This window comes from Macaca mulatta, chromosome 3 (genome assembly GCF_049350105.2).
Source record: "Macaca mulatta isolate MMU2019108-1 chromosome 3, T2T-MMU8v2.0, whole genome shotgun sequence".
In the NCBI taxonomy this organism is placed as follows: Eukaryota; Metazoa; Chordata; class Mammalia; order Primates; family Cercopithecidae; genus Macaca; species Macaca mulatta.
The window spans coordinates 161,081,728-161,098,240 of record NC_133408.1 but is presented as its reverse complement, the minus strand read 5'-3'; positions in this window follow the sequence as shown (position 1 = coordinate 161,098,240).

Genomic DNA, 16,513 nt, shown 5'->3' with positions numbered 1-16,513 from the left:
TTTGATAACATTAGCTGCTTATCTCCTATATCGAACAGCCTAGAACAATAAAAGCTCACTGAAATTTTCATCCCATCCCACTCACTTCCTTATCCAACAAATGTGTATTGAGTGTACACTATGTACCAGGTTCTAAAGCCACATTTTAAAGAGTCAAGGAGTCAAGTTGATGATAGGATACTAATCCAGAAATATTTTGGCTAATGGCTAGTGGCCTCTCTGAAAGTCAGAGCCTTCATCCCAGCTCGCTTTATTTTGTGAGCTTCTCCAAGAGGGACCATGGTGGATTCATTGCTGTACCCCTGCCATTGGGCCTAGTACATGAGATCCTGTTTTTGAACACAGTTTATTAAGTGGATTAACTATGAGAAACATCCTGAGTGATATGTAAGAGGCCGAAATGCTGGAACTAGAGTATTTACTTCATTTCAAGGGGAGTTGGAAGTGGGGAGGCAATCTTGGGGTTGGGAGTGCTGGGCAATATCCATACCTTAGGCTGATTTTAGGGCCAACAGTGGTAGATGCTTTAAAGAGGTGTTTGATTTTTCAAAAAATCAAAAATATATATTGAGTCTCCATTGTGTGTTAGAAAGTGGGGATAGCACTTAAATGATTGTGGAATTCACAGTCTACTTGGCAAGACAGACAAGGGAGTAGGCAGCTAAAATACAGTGCAATAAATGTATGAGGTAGAGTGTGCTGTGAACACACAAAGGAAGATTACGTATTTCATTCTTGGGGATCAGAGTGGGAAGGAGACACTTGAATGTTACCTTCATTATTATTCTGGGCGCCATCTAGGCATCCACATAAAGTCTTTGGGGTGCACTCAGAGGGTATTCTGTCCTTAGAGTCCGAGACCACTGTGTCAAACATTTTCAAACACAAGACACAATTTTAGGGCCTGAGTGGTCTTGCACCTTTTTTGTATGGGCTAGAGCCTTAGGGATCATTCTGTCTGTATCTCCAAAGCAAAGGAGGCATATTTCTAGGAGCTGACCCAGCTGAAGAAGCAGACTTTTCATTCCATGAACAGCCATTTGAATGATAATTTCGTTCCAGGCGTTGTGAACTTTCATGTTCTGAGAGCTGCCATACGCCCCCAAATCCCTCTTACTCTTTACTCTCTTTGTTTGTCTCTCTGTCTCTGTCTCATTCTCCATCTTTCTCTAAGCAAAATTGACACTCACTTTACAGATGAGGAAATTAATTTGGAGAGATTAAGAAACTTGCTCAAGGTTACTCAGCTAATAAGTAGTAGGGTAAAAAATAAAAACAAACAAAACAACAACAAAAACCAATCAACCTTTAGAGGACCCTCCTTTTTTTTTTTTTTTTTTTTTTTTTTTTTTTTTTTTAAGATGAGGTATCACTTTGTTGCCCAGGCTGGAGTATAGTGGCTTTATCATGGCTCACTGCAGCCTCAACTCCCAGGCACAAGTTATCCTCCCCCCTCAGCCTCCCATGCAGCTGGGACTACAAGTGTGCACCATTATATTCAGCTAAATTTTTCATTTTGTGTAGAGACAGGGGTCTCACAATGTTGCCCCGACTGGTCTCAAATTCCTGGCTCAAGCAATCCTCCTGCCTCAGCCTCCCAAAGTGCTGGGATTATAGGCAGGATCCATGGCACCCGGCCAAGACCCTGTTTTTTTCACTACAACATACTGCTGCATAACCTAATTCAAAACATATACGTGTGTGTGTGTGTGCATGTGTGTGCGTAGAGAGAGAGAGATGTTAGGTGTTACATATATATAAATTTTTTTTCCCCAAATCCCCAAATCTTAAAACTCAGATTATCGGGTCTTTGGGTCAAAATTTTTACTGGCGTCTATGGTTCCTTACATCACATTTCACAGATCTCTCCATTGAAACATTTAAAAAGTTGTTTTGTTCTCCGAAAATAAACAAAACCCACCCTAGGGAGGTCTTTTGAGAAGCCCCTGTGAAGATGGTCTCCCTGAGGCAAGCGGTGAGCTGCATGGGTGCCTTTCCATCTTTCTGGCTTTGCCCTCTGTGGTTTTGGCAGGCTGAGAGGGGCAGTGGAAAGGGCACTGGGCTAAGTTGGGTAACCGGGGCTCCTGTCAGCAGGTAATGATCGTGTACTACTCATTTCAACTTTGAGTCTCAGTTTTTTCATTTGCAAAATTATCAAAATTTCTTTTTCAGATCTGAATCTCTTACTGGAGCAGCCATAGGGCTGGAGGGAGGAGAGTGGTACGTGTGTGTGTGTGTGTGTGTGTGTGTGTGTTTGCACATGGTGAGGAGGGGGAAACTGCATTTGCTAGGGGACTGCAGGAGGAGGAAACCCTAGCCATTGGCAGGACCTTGTCTACCCGAAAGATGGTTCAGTCTGCAAGGTGGCATAGCCAGGGTTTTTTGGCCCCCATCTTGTATTAATATCTCCAGCTTCACTGTTGCTTCTGGATTTCAAGGAAAATGAATCTATTTTAATTGCAGAAATCATTTAAAATGGTTGAATTTTACAATATAATCTTGTCAGATCATATGAAATTTTATTTGGAGAATGTAAGAAGTTACGGATATTTTATCCTGACATATGAAAATGAGGGACCCTTTCATAATTGAATTTATGTCTATTAATATAAAGCATTCAACTCTACTCTCATTGGAGGGGATTATGCTGTCTATTTAGACTTGATGAATGAAGTAAAAGGTCAATTAGAAACATGTATACAATTGCATATTTCAAATTGTTTATTTCTTTCACAGCAAGCAGGAGCTTCATTTCCTATTTATTATATTTTGTTTTGTGACTGAAGAGAGGACAAAATATTCACTGACCAATAGAATGTGAGACCTGAGGTTTACTGTACTATATAAATTTTTTGAGCTTCTAGTGTCCATATGTATAAAATGTTGTGAAGATCGTATTATTAGTCATTTAATAAACACATAAATGAAAGCTAATATTATGTCATTCCATGATCTGAGCCCAGCTGCCTAGATTTTGACTAGTGATGTTAAGAAAATCACCATGTGACTGCAAGTTTGCATTGGTTACTGAAGCACCTGTAGTCTCTGGATTCCACATAGAGGGCATACACTTAAACTCGTTTTCCTAGCCGGAGATAAGGTGCTCTGAGCTGTATTCTGGAAAAAGGAATTAGGGAGGGGAGAGCCAGATTTCAAGCATATTCATTTCACTCAAAAGAGCTCTCTCAAGATGCTGAATCTGTGACTGTTGTCATCTCCAATCAGCTGAGCCAACTGAACCAGATAAGTAGCTAGACAGCAATAAATCCCATCTTCCGCCCAAGACAGTTGTAGATTACTAGTTGTAGAAAACAGGGGAGCCTCTTCCTTCTGATAGTTTTCTCTCAGTCCCTGGGAAACTCAGCAAAAAATGTCTGCCTGCAGAGATATGCCTTGGACTCTGCCTCTGGCAGCCCATCAGAGGACGAGACTTCTAAGGGCCCTGTTGTAAGAATTTCTGCTGCAGATCACAGAGACTTATGTGCTGGAAACTGATACCAGAAGCACCCCAGCTGGTCTTAACTCCCATGATAGAACAGAAGACCAGAGGTGACTTTTTACATAACTGGGTCCCCATCCATTCTATTTTAAATTCCACCTGGATGCTACAAGTGTGGAACAGAGCACAGGCTTGTGACCACTGGCTCTCAGGAGGGGGTGGAGAATGGCATTCTGGATAGCCTGCTGTCCTTTAGTGGCCAGAAAAACCCGCAGGAATGACAGACTTGGAGAAACAGAGGAGACACCAGTGATAGTCCCAGGAGAAAGAGCAGGAGTTGGAAAGGGATGATGCTTTGCTTTTTAAATTTCCACAACCACAAAAGTTAAAAGTTTTTTGTTTACTCATCCTAGCAATTAAGGTTGAAGAAGCCTTGTAAAGTGTTAGTAGAAAGTGACTTATCTCTTACCAGCATTTCCCCAGCAATCCTTAAAAAACTTAAAATAAAAAAGAGGGTACATCAAGATTTTTTAGAGTGATATTTTGTAGGAATTATGCAATCTTTTTGGAATAAGGGAATAAAAGTAAAAACATTCCTTGACAAATAAGAGTGGTCACTTCATTCAGAGGGTGAAAGTAAGTAAAATGCACAAAACTGGAATATATTGGTTGTTTTGATTCTTTAAATACTTTTTCCCAGTAATTTTTTCCAAATAAAGCAACTTCATTAACTAATGAGTGATTTTAATGTTGTCAAGAAAATTAGGAATCTGGCATTTACATTGCTTAGAGTAATATTTATGGAGTAATCACTAGGCTGCCTATAATTGTAAAAACAAATTTGCCCTTCTTATAGGATTTTCCTAACAAAGAATAATTAAAATTTCAAGGGGGCCAGGTGTGGCGGCTCACTCCTGTAATCCCTCACGTTGGGAGGCCGAAGTAGGAGGATCACTTGAGCCCAAGAGTTTGAGACCAGCCTGTGCAACATAGGGAGACTCCGTCTCAACACATAATTTCAAAATTAGCTGGATGTGTTGGTGTGCACCTCTGGTCTCAGCTACTCAGAAGGATGAGGCAGCAGGAAGATCGCCTGAGCCCTGGAGGTCAAGGCAGCAGAGAGTCCTGTTTGCATCATTGCATTCCAGCTGGGGTGATAGAGTGAGATCCAATCTCAAAAACAAACAAACAATCAACTTCAAGAGAAAAGCCATTTAGAATTGACTGCATCTCTCCTATTCTGTTCGTTGTTCTGCAAAATTATAGTCAATGTCATGTCATAAATGTTTTTCAGGCGACAAATGCCAATCAAAAGTAAGCAATTGCTGATACTGCTTTTGTATCCAAAGTCATTGTTAGAATGTCTAACCATTGGTTACTGTCCTCATTATGAGTGGGAGCAAGTTGAGATGGAGGCTTTTAAGTCTGGCCAAGCAACAAATGCCATTTGGTGTTTACTTATATCTCGGTGTTCACATTTAAACTTGACCTTAATATTTTCCTCCCTAAAATCTTTAATAATTTATTTACTCCTACATCAGTTTTAAACCCTTTGGTTTGACTTCTGAAATCCTTTATTCAGGATTTGTCCATAACTGTCATTTCTGATAAAATTCACTCTATATCCTTGAACTCATTCTTCCTAAGCAAGAAACCTTCTGTCGTCCCTTTTCCATAAGCAGGACCTGCATATTTGTCTTTCAGTTTCTTGAGAAACACTGCCTCTATGCCTAGAAATTTCTTTTCTCTCCTTCCACATACTCAAACCTATCTACCCATCTTCTAGGTCATACCACTTTAGGAGTTAACCATGTTAACATCTCTCTCTGCCCAATTCCTATATCACCTGAGGTCCCTACCACAATACTTATCACTTAACTTACTTTTGCTAATGGTCTAATGTACCTCAGTTGCCAGTCACCAATTAGATTATAAAACATCTTTTTAAAAATTATGCTTTAAGTTCTGGGATATGTGTGCAGAACGGGCAGGTTTGTTACATAGGTATACACGTGCCACGGTAGTTTGCTGCACCCATCAACCCATCATCTACATTAGGTATTTCTCCTAATGCTCTCCCTCCCCTTACCCCCAAACCCCCATGACAGGCCCGGTGTATGATGTTCCCCTCCCTGTGTCCATGTGTTCTCATTGTTCAAGTCTCACTTATGAGTGAGAACATGTGGTGTTTGGTTTTCTGTTCTTGTGTTAGTTTGCTGAGAATGATGGTTTCCAGCTTCATCCATGTCCCTGAAAAGGACACTAACTCATCCATTTTTATGGCTGCATAGTATTCCATGGGGTGTTTGTGCCACATTTTCTTTATCTGGTCTGTCATTGATGGGCATTTGGGTTGGTCTGCATAGTACTCCATCGTGTGTATGTGCCACATTTTCTTTATCCAGTCTATCATTGATAGGCATTTGGATTGGTTCCAAGTCTTTGCTATTGTAAACAGTGCAGCAAAAAACATACATGTGCATGTGTCTTTATAGCAGCATGATTTATAATCCTTTAGGTGTATACCCAGTAATGGGATTGCTGGGTCAAATGGTATTTCTGGTTCTAGATCCTTGAGGAATTGCCACACTGTCTTCCACGATGGTTGAACTAATTTATACTCCCACCAACAGTGTAAAAGCGTTCCTATTTCTCCACATCCTCTCCAGTATCTGTTGTTTCCTGAGTCTTTAATGATTTCTATTCTAACTGGCATGAGATGGTATCTCATTGTAGTTTTGATTTGCATTTCTCTAATGACCAGTGATAATGAGCTTTTTTTCATATGTTTGTTGGCCGCATAAATGTCTTCTTTTGAAAAGTGTCTGTTCATATCCGTTGCTGACCTTTTGATGGGATTGTTTGTTTTTTTCTTGTAAATTTGTTTAAGCTCCTCATAGATTCTGGATATTAGCCCTTTGTCAGATGGATAGATTGCAAAAATTTACTCCCATTCTGTAGGTTGCCTGTTTACTCTGATGATAGTTTCTTTGGTTGTGCAGAAGCTCTTTAGTTTAATTAGATCCCATTTGTCAATTTTGGCTTTTGTTGCCGTTGCTTTTTGTGTTTTATTCATGAAGTCTTTGCCCATGCCTATGTCCTTAATAGTATTGCCTAGGTTTTCTTCTAGGGTTTTTATGGTTTTAGGTCTTACGTTTAAGTCTTTAATCCATCTTGAGTTAATTTTTGTATAAGGTGTAAGGAAGGAGTGCAGTTTCAGTTTTCTGCATATGGCTAGCCAGGTTTCCCAACACCATTTATGAAATAGGGAATCCTTTCCCCATTGCTTGTTTTTGTTAGGTTTGTCGAAGATCAGATGGTTGTAAATGTGTGGTGTTATTTCTGAGGCCTCTGTTTTGTTCCATCAGCCTATATAACTGATAAAACATCTTTAAATCAAGGAGTACGAATAATTCTTTTGCAACTCCTATTGCCTACCATAGGGCTGAATGCATAGTAGGCATTCAATAATGGTTGAGTGGTGGTTGTTTTAAACAGACGAGGAATCTCTTACAAGAATAGTGGAATCAATGAAGCATTAAGTTGAGATCTGTCAGCATTGACATAATCTACTAATTTACCACTTCTCAACTGGAAATTTGTCATGACTTCTACCTACTACATTACATTAGTATGTGCCATGTGATTTACACAAGTTCCAAGCGGACCACCAGATGGCTATGTCGAGAGTATTCACAGTTTCGGTTTCTGCTAGTGTTAAAATCAGTAAATAAACTGAGACTCTTAAATCTTTCTGACAAACCTGTAGCCATGCCATGTGCTCCTTCCAGGTAAGTTTGTCGAGCTAGTCTAATAACTCAAACTCTTACTGGAGTTTTCTCCAGAGAATGCTTTTTATTTGAGTAGGCAAGTGCTCAGAGCCCGGGAGATTTACGACGGTTCAGAGACATAAACACAAACTGCATAATAGGTGTGAGGTGTGTTCCAACTGCAGCCCTCTCACCTTCTGTTAATGATTATGGGAAGGGAGGCATCAATACAAAAACAGCCGACTTGAGGGCTCTCAAGTTTGCAATCTGATGAAGTCTTCTGGTGCCAGACCAACTTTTGGGGTTGTCACATGGCTTAGTGAAGCAGCTTCCAAAATGGACTGAAAACCACAATTTTGATATACTGGGCCAGATGCCAGAACGGAGTCGGAGTCCAGCCGGCTGGGTAAAAGATTCCAGTTGCTACTTTAGCACCAGTCTATTGTCTGAAATCTCCAGGGCACACTCATGAAACCAGCACCAGACAAACACAGTGGAGCCACTTTTTAATGCTGTTTTGGGGAGAGAACTAATATTTGCCTTATAGGTTAACTGAGTTATGGCAGGCTTTGGCTGGAAGGAGTTTTCCTTCAGGAACTGATTTGGCCCTCAGCATATCTTAATCTTATGCTAATCGTTGGCAGTCCAGGGTGGGGTTCGGTGCTGGAATCTTACCCTTCATATTCCACTCCCCTCCTTGCCCCAGGGGTTCTGATGAATAACGCATGTACAGAGAGATCTGAACCAGTTTGGGCAAAGTATCAGGTTTATTAAGTATAAAGCTTCCTAGTATTGTTTTACTATGCAAAGTGAAATTTCTTATTTCTTCCCCTTGAAATGAAGACTGAAGGCTGATGAAGCAAGGTTGATCTGATATATCTACCCAGTTTCAGGCTCAAAACCTGGGCCAGAAAGAAGCAACTAGGAAGAGGCAACAGGCAGTGGAGAGGAGAGCTCACTCTAATTGAGGACACTGAGATCTAGGAAGAGAAAAAGTGGAACCATCTTTTGAGTCACCCACTCGTGATGGTGACCAACTGGCTGGCCACTTTTTTTCCACAGGGAAGGAGCAGCCAGTGAGGTGGGAAATAGAGAAGCATATTCTTCACCACAGAAGGAAGAAATGAGAGTACAGAAATGTCAAAGGAGATCTTCACTTGCTTGGGTAGAGAGGGCAAGTTACTCAGTTCTGCTACCTACTGTAAAATGTAGTATTGCAAGCCCTCAAAATAGACAGGCAGGCAGATTAAGAACCGTCACAGAAGCTATTGACAAAATAACTATATTGCAAATCCTCTGGATTGTATTCTGAGAAAAGACAAGCTTTGCAGTGATAATTAGCGGTGGTGTAAGAGGAGTGGTTAGTATAGGACCTATTAATGCCCACGGGAGCCCTGTCCATTTCTGCACTTAGAAGCCTTGTTGAGCCAGAGCAGAGTTCTTCACCCTCAGCTGTACAGGGTAACCCGATGGAGCAGAGAGGATGATTTCACCAAAAATTATAGTGTTTCTAAATAATGTCTGCCTCTACCTTTTTAACCTTAGAACACATTATTTGGGTTCCTTTTCTGTTTGTGGTTTCCTTTGGCAACATTAAAATTAATTCATGATTCCTCACACATTGTCACCTCAGGCAAGTGGCCCAGAAGAATATCAGGTGGCCTAATCAACGTGAGGTTGGAAAATTGGATGGGATTTAAATCACAAAATAGATAATCAGCAGGTGGCCTAAAATCAATAGGTTGTATTTGAGAAATATAATACTGCTGTATGTAGATGCTCATAAAAATACTGAAGAAATATTTTGATTCATATACTATTCACAATTATTTGTGGATAGATTTGCATAGATTTTCAGGCTTGACAAAACAGGTTATGACTGCTTGCGATGGCATAGAAATAAATATGCTACATTTTTTCAGAATAATTTAAGTGATTTGATAACCCTTACCATGGAGGATTATTTTTGGTAATTGCTTGCTTTAAGGTGTGTCTTGCCTGGAATTCAAAAATGAACAACAGAAAGGAGTTGAAAGTCATAAATATATTTAACAGCTGGAGAAAACAGAAGAGCCACCTAGAAAGATTAAGTTCAACCAGGATTGTTTCCCTTAGTTTTATGCAGTATCCTCCAGTGAGTCTTGAAATTTTTTTGAGGCTCCTTTCCTTATATTAATATTTAAACTGTACTATTCAGTAGGCTAATCAAACTTTGCAAAACAGCTTAAATAAAATATCCTTTCACTACAATTGTAACAGTACCATAGATTTTAAAAAATCACATACATGAAATAAACAATTCTGTAGGTGTTGCAATGAAAAACAAATTTCTCACTTCTCTACCATTTTCCCCTCCCCGGGAATAACAACCTTCACCTCTTTGACCTGATTCTTTCAATATTTTTCCTCAATTTGTTAAATATTAATACTGATGCCATTGCTTCTTAATTTTTAAAATTTTAGGCATTATCTGTGATCTTCACCCCAATCCCTGCACATGTGTACTTTCTTATCCTTTCCATTTTGAATATAGGTATCTCAAAATTGTGGTTAGGTCACTAGTGAGCTTTTATATTATTATGACACATAGTGTTATTTTTGCTAAGCTATACGGTAAACAGTGATTATTTCCCTTTTCCTCAATTGCCTTTTCTCCCCCCTTAGTTTTCTTTTCTTAAATTTTATTATAAATCAACAAATTACAATTATATAAATTTGGGGTACAAAGCAATATGATGTATACAATATGGAATGATTAAATCAAGTTAATTAACATTCCATCACATGAAATATTTACCTTTTTAACGGTAAGAACATTTAAAATTTACTCTCTTAGCAATTTTGAAAACTGTATTATTATTAACTATAGTCACCATAATGTGCAAACAGTTTTACAAAATTATTCTTCCTGTCTAACTAAAACTTTCTACTCTTTGATCAACATCTTCCTATTCCTCCTCCATCCTCAGCCTCTGGTAACTCACCATTCTGTGAGTTCTCATTTGCTTAGCTTTCTATGTGCTTGTCATGAATCAAACTCCGAACCTCACCAGTTTTCTAAATGTCCTCTGATGAATGAGAAGTGCTATCAATTCCATGTTTTTGGCACAGTGTCTTGCAACATCCCCCGACCTGTTCCAATCTGGAATGGTTGCTTTTATACTTGGTGCCCCACCGTCCAGGGATCCTCTTGATCTTCATCCCAGGGATTATAGTTTCCTTGTTTCTAAATAGAGACCTCATTTTTCTGAATCTTGTGTATTTCTCATTTCTGGTTTACTGTCCTGTTCCAGGGAAGCACATACTACTGTAGCTTCTTGATAAACAGTATATGTAAAGTAAATTTTTATCAGAATTCACCTGTTTTACAATAGCGTAATCCTACTCTGATAGTTTGGTTAGGTGTCAAATTGTAGGTTAGAAATAATTTTCATTCAGACAGTCAAAGACATTTCCCCATCGTTTCCTAGCTTCCATGGTTATTACTGCAACATTCCAGACCCTTTTTTCCTCTTGTATCTTTTAGAATCTTTTCTTTCTCTATAATGTTTGGAAACTTCATGGTAATGTGACTACATGTGGGTATATTTTCATCAATTGTTCTAGACATTCAGTAGCCTATCTCAGTATAGGAAACAATGTTTTTGCTTGTAGAAAAACATTTTCAAATTTTTTTTATTGATTTCCGTTCTTCCATTTTTTTCTCCTGAATTTTCTATTTTATGAACATTGGATCAACTTTCCGATTCTTTAAGTTTTGTAACTATTCTGTTCTATTTTATTTTGTATGTTTTTCTCTAATTTATGTGTGATTTTCTCAATTACATCTTTATAGATTTCTACTGAGTTTTTCATTTTGCTAGTATACATGTGTATGTGTGGACCTGTATATGTGCATGCAGGTGCTTGTGTATGTGTATGACTTCTAAGAGCTCTTTGTATATTTCTTTGCATGCTTTTAAAAATGAAATAACTGGTTTTAATTTTGTGTGTGCTATGTTCTCTTATCATTGTATATTATGTATTGGTCTCCTATTACTCCTTTAAAAAGTTCTCACAATTTGAGTGGTTTAAACACACATGTACCATCTTACAGTTCTGGAGGTCAGAAATCTGTAATGGATCAGCAAACCTGGGTCCCTTCTAGAGACTCTAGAGGAGAATTGGTTTCCCTGCCTTTTCCAGCTTCTATAGGCTACCTCTTTTCCTTGGCTTGTGGTTCCTTCCTCACATCAATCTGACCTTTGCTTCTGTTGTGATATCTCCTGTTCCTCTGCTTCTATTGTCAGATCTTCTCTGACTGTGACCCTCCTGCCTCCCTCTTGTAAGGACCCTGTGATTACATTGGGACCCTATGAATAATCCAGGAAAATCTTCTCAAGAGCATTAACTTAATCACAGCTGCAAAGTCCCTTTTGCCATGTAACATATTCATAGGTTTCAGGGACTAGGACATTATAGTGGGTTGAGTGGTGCCCCCCAAATAGACATATATCTATGCTTTTTTTTTTTTTAAGATGGAGTACTCACTCTTGTCTCCCAGGCTGCAGTGCAGTGGTGCAATCTCGGCTCACTGCAACCTCTGCCTCCTGGGTTCAAGCAGTTTTCCTGCCTCAGCCTCCTGAGTAGCTAGGATTACAAGCGTGCACCACCACACCTGGCTAATTTTTTTTTTTTTTTTTTATCTGAGATAGGGTTTCACCATGTAAGGTGGGCAGATCATTTGAAGTCAGGATATCTATGTCTTAATACCCAAAACCTGTGAATGTGATCTTGTTTGGAAAAAGAATATTTTCAGATGTAATTAAGAATGTTAACAACAGATTATCCTGGATTATCTGAGCGGGCCCTAAATCCTGTAACAAGGGTCCTTATGAGATAAAGAAGAAGAGACACAGACACAGAGAAGGAGGAGAAGACCATGTGAAGACCAAGGTAGACACTGGAGGTGATACCATAAGGAATGCTTGGAACCAGCAGAAGCTGGAGGAGGTGAGAAGGGATTTGCCTCTAAAGCGTCCAGAGGGAGTGTAGCCCTCCCAATATCTTGATTTTGGACTTCTGGCCCCCAGAACAGTAAGACAATAAATTTCTGTTGTTTTGAGCCACTCCACTTGTGATGCTTTGCTATGGCAGCCCGAGGAAACCAATACAGATGTGGGCATATTAGAGGAGGTGACATTATTCTAATACAATGTATCAGTGACATTTTCTGAAATTTTCCTCCTCCTGCTTCTTCCACGTTATTTCATTGTTTTTCTTTGTCCCTGTCATTTTAGAAACTTGCGTCAGATGTCCAGTAATCCTTGGTTGTTGCTCATGATTATGAAAGAGTACTTAAAAGCCAATTAGATGCTCAGACCATGTGGGTGGGACTTATTGACTTTGGGTTTTAATTTAGGATGATTTTGATGGGTGATATTATTGGCAAATCTTCAATGTCAGTATATTTATGTCTTGTCTCTTAGGTTGGTCAGTTTCTCCAGAGAAGAATATTTTAGTCTTCTGTTTTGATGATATTGGCTAATGTTCTTTGGTCTAGTAGAAGAGAGTTTAAGAAGTCTTAGCATTTACTGTCTAAATTTTTTTTTTTAAGATTGATATCTGAATTCTCACTTTTCTTGGTGTCCTTCAGTCCAAATACCCTGTATCTTACATTCTTCAAAGAGTGGAGCCACCATCTTCTGCCGGGGTCTCGTGGACACTTGTTAAACTCCCTTTAGTGAGGGAAGCAATCTGAGGGTTTAACTGCTTTCTAAACGTTCAGCCAGTCCTTTTACTTTTTAGTCTTACTTTCAATTCAACTTAACAGGGCTTGTAGTGGTCCCAATTTTTAAGAATTTCAGAAATATTTCGGTGTTGAACAGGTGGCTTCTTGACCTTCCACAAATGGCTTAGGATTCTACTTACTTGAGTCTGATAATTCAGTTATTACTCAGTTACCTGCTTTACAGTTTTCAAAGCTATGTTGCTGTGTTTCCTGTATTGTCTGTATTGTTCTTTGTCTTTTAGACATATGTTCTTAAAACATTAATTTACTATTGTTATTGTGGGCTTTTGGAAAAGAGCAAAGTAAATATTCATGTTTAAACCACCACCTTTAACCAGAAATTCCATAAAAAAGACATATTTCTTAGACTTGTCATTGTTACTAAATAGGTCCATTCAATGTCAGGACTTTTGGGGTTGTGTTTTTATTATTTATTAAATGTTTTCACTTTTGTTTTCCTACAGAATCTGATTTTTAAAATATCTTGATTATTCTTTCAAAACTTTTAACCATCTTAATGTATATTCATTGTAGAAAGATTAGAATATTCTAATAAACAAAAAGAAAATCATTTGTAATCCCAGGACCAGAGATAGTTTCTGTTGACATTTTAGTGTGTTCCTTTGATTTTTTATCCTCAATTTTGTGTGTTTCATACGTAAGTATCATAATATACATATTGCTTTAGTAATCTGTTTTTTCATTTAATATTTCAAAACAACACATTGTTTTTGATTGTGAGGATTTTATTCAGTTTTGTGTTTTCATGAGTAGATGGGCACAACACTTTGGAAATTCTTGATCCTAACTCTTTGAACTGAGCCACCCTTGTAAGTCTCCTGTCATCTCTCAGTGCATCTATTAGAGGTATTAGAGGCCTCAGCAAGAATCCACCACATAAAATTAATATTTTTTGTTTGATCATGCTCATTTCTGTGGCAGTTTTTTTTAAAGTCTTGCAAGCATACTGTTTCCCTTGTTGAATGTCCTTAGAATGCCACCTAGTCTGGCCAGGGAGTGTTTATCCACAGTGTGCAATTTTATACTTTCCTACAATTACATTGCAGTAGTTTGCTCTGACACCATCTAAGCAGGTTGACTAAACAGCAACTTCAGCCATCTTCACTCCAGACAGTCTACTAGCTTGAAACCAGGAATACAGGAAGACAAGAACAATGGACAAGAAATCCACCCATAGTGAATTTGTAGTGCTGGGAAACAGCTGATCTTGTCAGGATCACTGCCTAAGGGCCATGGCCAGTTAAGACTTGATGTCAGCTATTGAAATATTTCCCCGGCCTAGAGCAGTTGCTCTTTAGTATTGATGTTCAGTCGCAGTAATTCTAGTAGTTGCATGCACTGTCTGGTACATTATGAGGCCAATCATATTTGATCTGTTAGTTCCATGTTTCAAATCATGATTATTGAAAATAGATTCTGTTTTAAATGTGCACTGGCAGTTGATAAAACCAGAAATGAATTTTCTGTGTTAATTGAGCTTTCCAGACTAATCATCTTTAGTGTAATGCAATTAGGAAAGTATCTTTGAGAAAAAGTTGAATCATGTGACCAGGTACTGAAAATATAGCACTCACTGAAATAGTTTGATAACTTAATCTGGGAAGATTTGAATCGGAATTGAGGACAACTTTTATTACTAAGAGATGTGAGAAATACAGTAAGCAAATGAGTTACAGTGGTTAGGTTTATTTCTGAAGCAAAAACACTCATGATTCTGATGACTAAACTCAGAAAAGCAATAGTTCTCTTCAAAAGGCAGTTTCAAAAGTGTGACTAATCAGATTAGTTTGTAAGAAATAATGACATTTATTTTCCTTTTGTGACTATCATTATCCTGTCCCTGATTAACAGCATCTTTGTATCGTGTTGACAATGCAGTTACTTCATGGCTGTAAAGCCAGACACACATCTGGATAATTAAACATTTTAGTGACCCTTCACTGCCCATTTATGGCAGCCTCCAAGATCTACTTGTTGAACTTGTGGTTAAATTCTAGACCAGTCTTGCTGACTGGTAATCATGACACCAAATGACATCTGCCACCATTTCTTTAGGGTTTCTGAACCTCCTCTTTCTTTCTCCTTTTAATTTTTATTGCTGTCATTTCTTCCCTTTCCTTATTCTTCTCATGTTCTTTCACTATCTCCTTTGTCTTTTATTTTGGAACCATAAGAATGGTGCTTTAAGCTTTTGAATTCTGTTCCCCAACAAGAGTTTAGCCAGCACGCACCTTTCAGTACAACATAGAAATAAACATGGCAAAGTGGAGCAGATTCTGTTAAGGTAACAGTCATGCTTTTGCTTTTTATTTGCATGGTAGGGACAAAGGATAGAATTTTTGTAGTTTATCCTCAGTTCACTAAATTGCCTTCTGTCTGTGGAGGCCAAAGACAATGAGCATATCTAGTCAAATTTAGAAAATCCTTTAGAAGATAGAATGTCACCACTGCATTCTTTAATCTTCCTAGTTTTTCAGTGTATTTTTTAGAAAAATATTCTTCCCACACACCTGTAATCTCAGCACTTTGGGAGGTCGATGTGGGAGCATCACTTGAGCTCAGGGACGCGAGACCTGCTTGGGCAAAATGACGAAACCCCATCTTTACCAAAAATACAAAACTTAGCTGGGCATGGTGGCACACGCCTGTAGCCCAGCTCCTCAGGACGCTGAGGTGGGAGGATCACTTGAGTCCAGGAGGTCAAGGCTGCGGTGAGCCGTGATTGTACCACTGCACTCCAGCCCAGGAGACAGAGTGAAACCCTGTCTCAAAAAATTAAACTAAAAATAAATAAAAAAGAAAAAGGAAGAGAAAAATATTCCTCTATAGCATGAGATAGTTGGCATGTCAGCCAGACTGCATTGAAAGAGTATTCAAATTCTCTGAGCAATAAAGGATGAATACAAACTTTTAATTTCTATCAACTTTTAAGCAGGTAACTGTCTCCATTTTAACAATGCTTGTTTTCCTTGGCAACCATCTCGGTGGTCTGCATTTAGATGCAGTGGACTTCTGCTCGAAAGTGCAGTGCTATAAAGGAAAATCTTTTGCTGCTTTGTGCAGTGGTGGAAACCAGGAAATGGTCAGATGGAGGCTCAAGAAATGTGTTTATTAGGTCTTCTGACTATGCTGTATTGGCAAAATGCAAAACAATGGGTGATGGGAGTAGCCCAATCAGGTCATCTCTGAAGTTTCTGCTTTCCCAAGTAAATAGTTCAAATTCCTCTAGCAATTACTCAGAGATGCTATATGCCAAATCCATTGCTCAACTGTAAGTGATTTTAAAGTCCAGTCTTTAGAGGTGAACTTGGCACAGGATAGCACTGGGTCACAGTGACTAGGCAGTCAATGTCCCACTGCTTCTCAGGCTCCCCTTTGCCCCACAGGTATCTTTTTCCTAAAAGGGTTCCCTTCAAAATTACACCCCATTCCCCTTATTTACTCAGTGCATGGAATTTAGCCAGCTGTTGGTAGAAAAACAATGTGATAAAATTCACTCATATCGTAAATGTC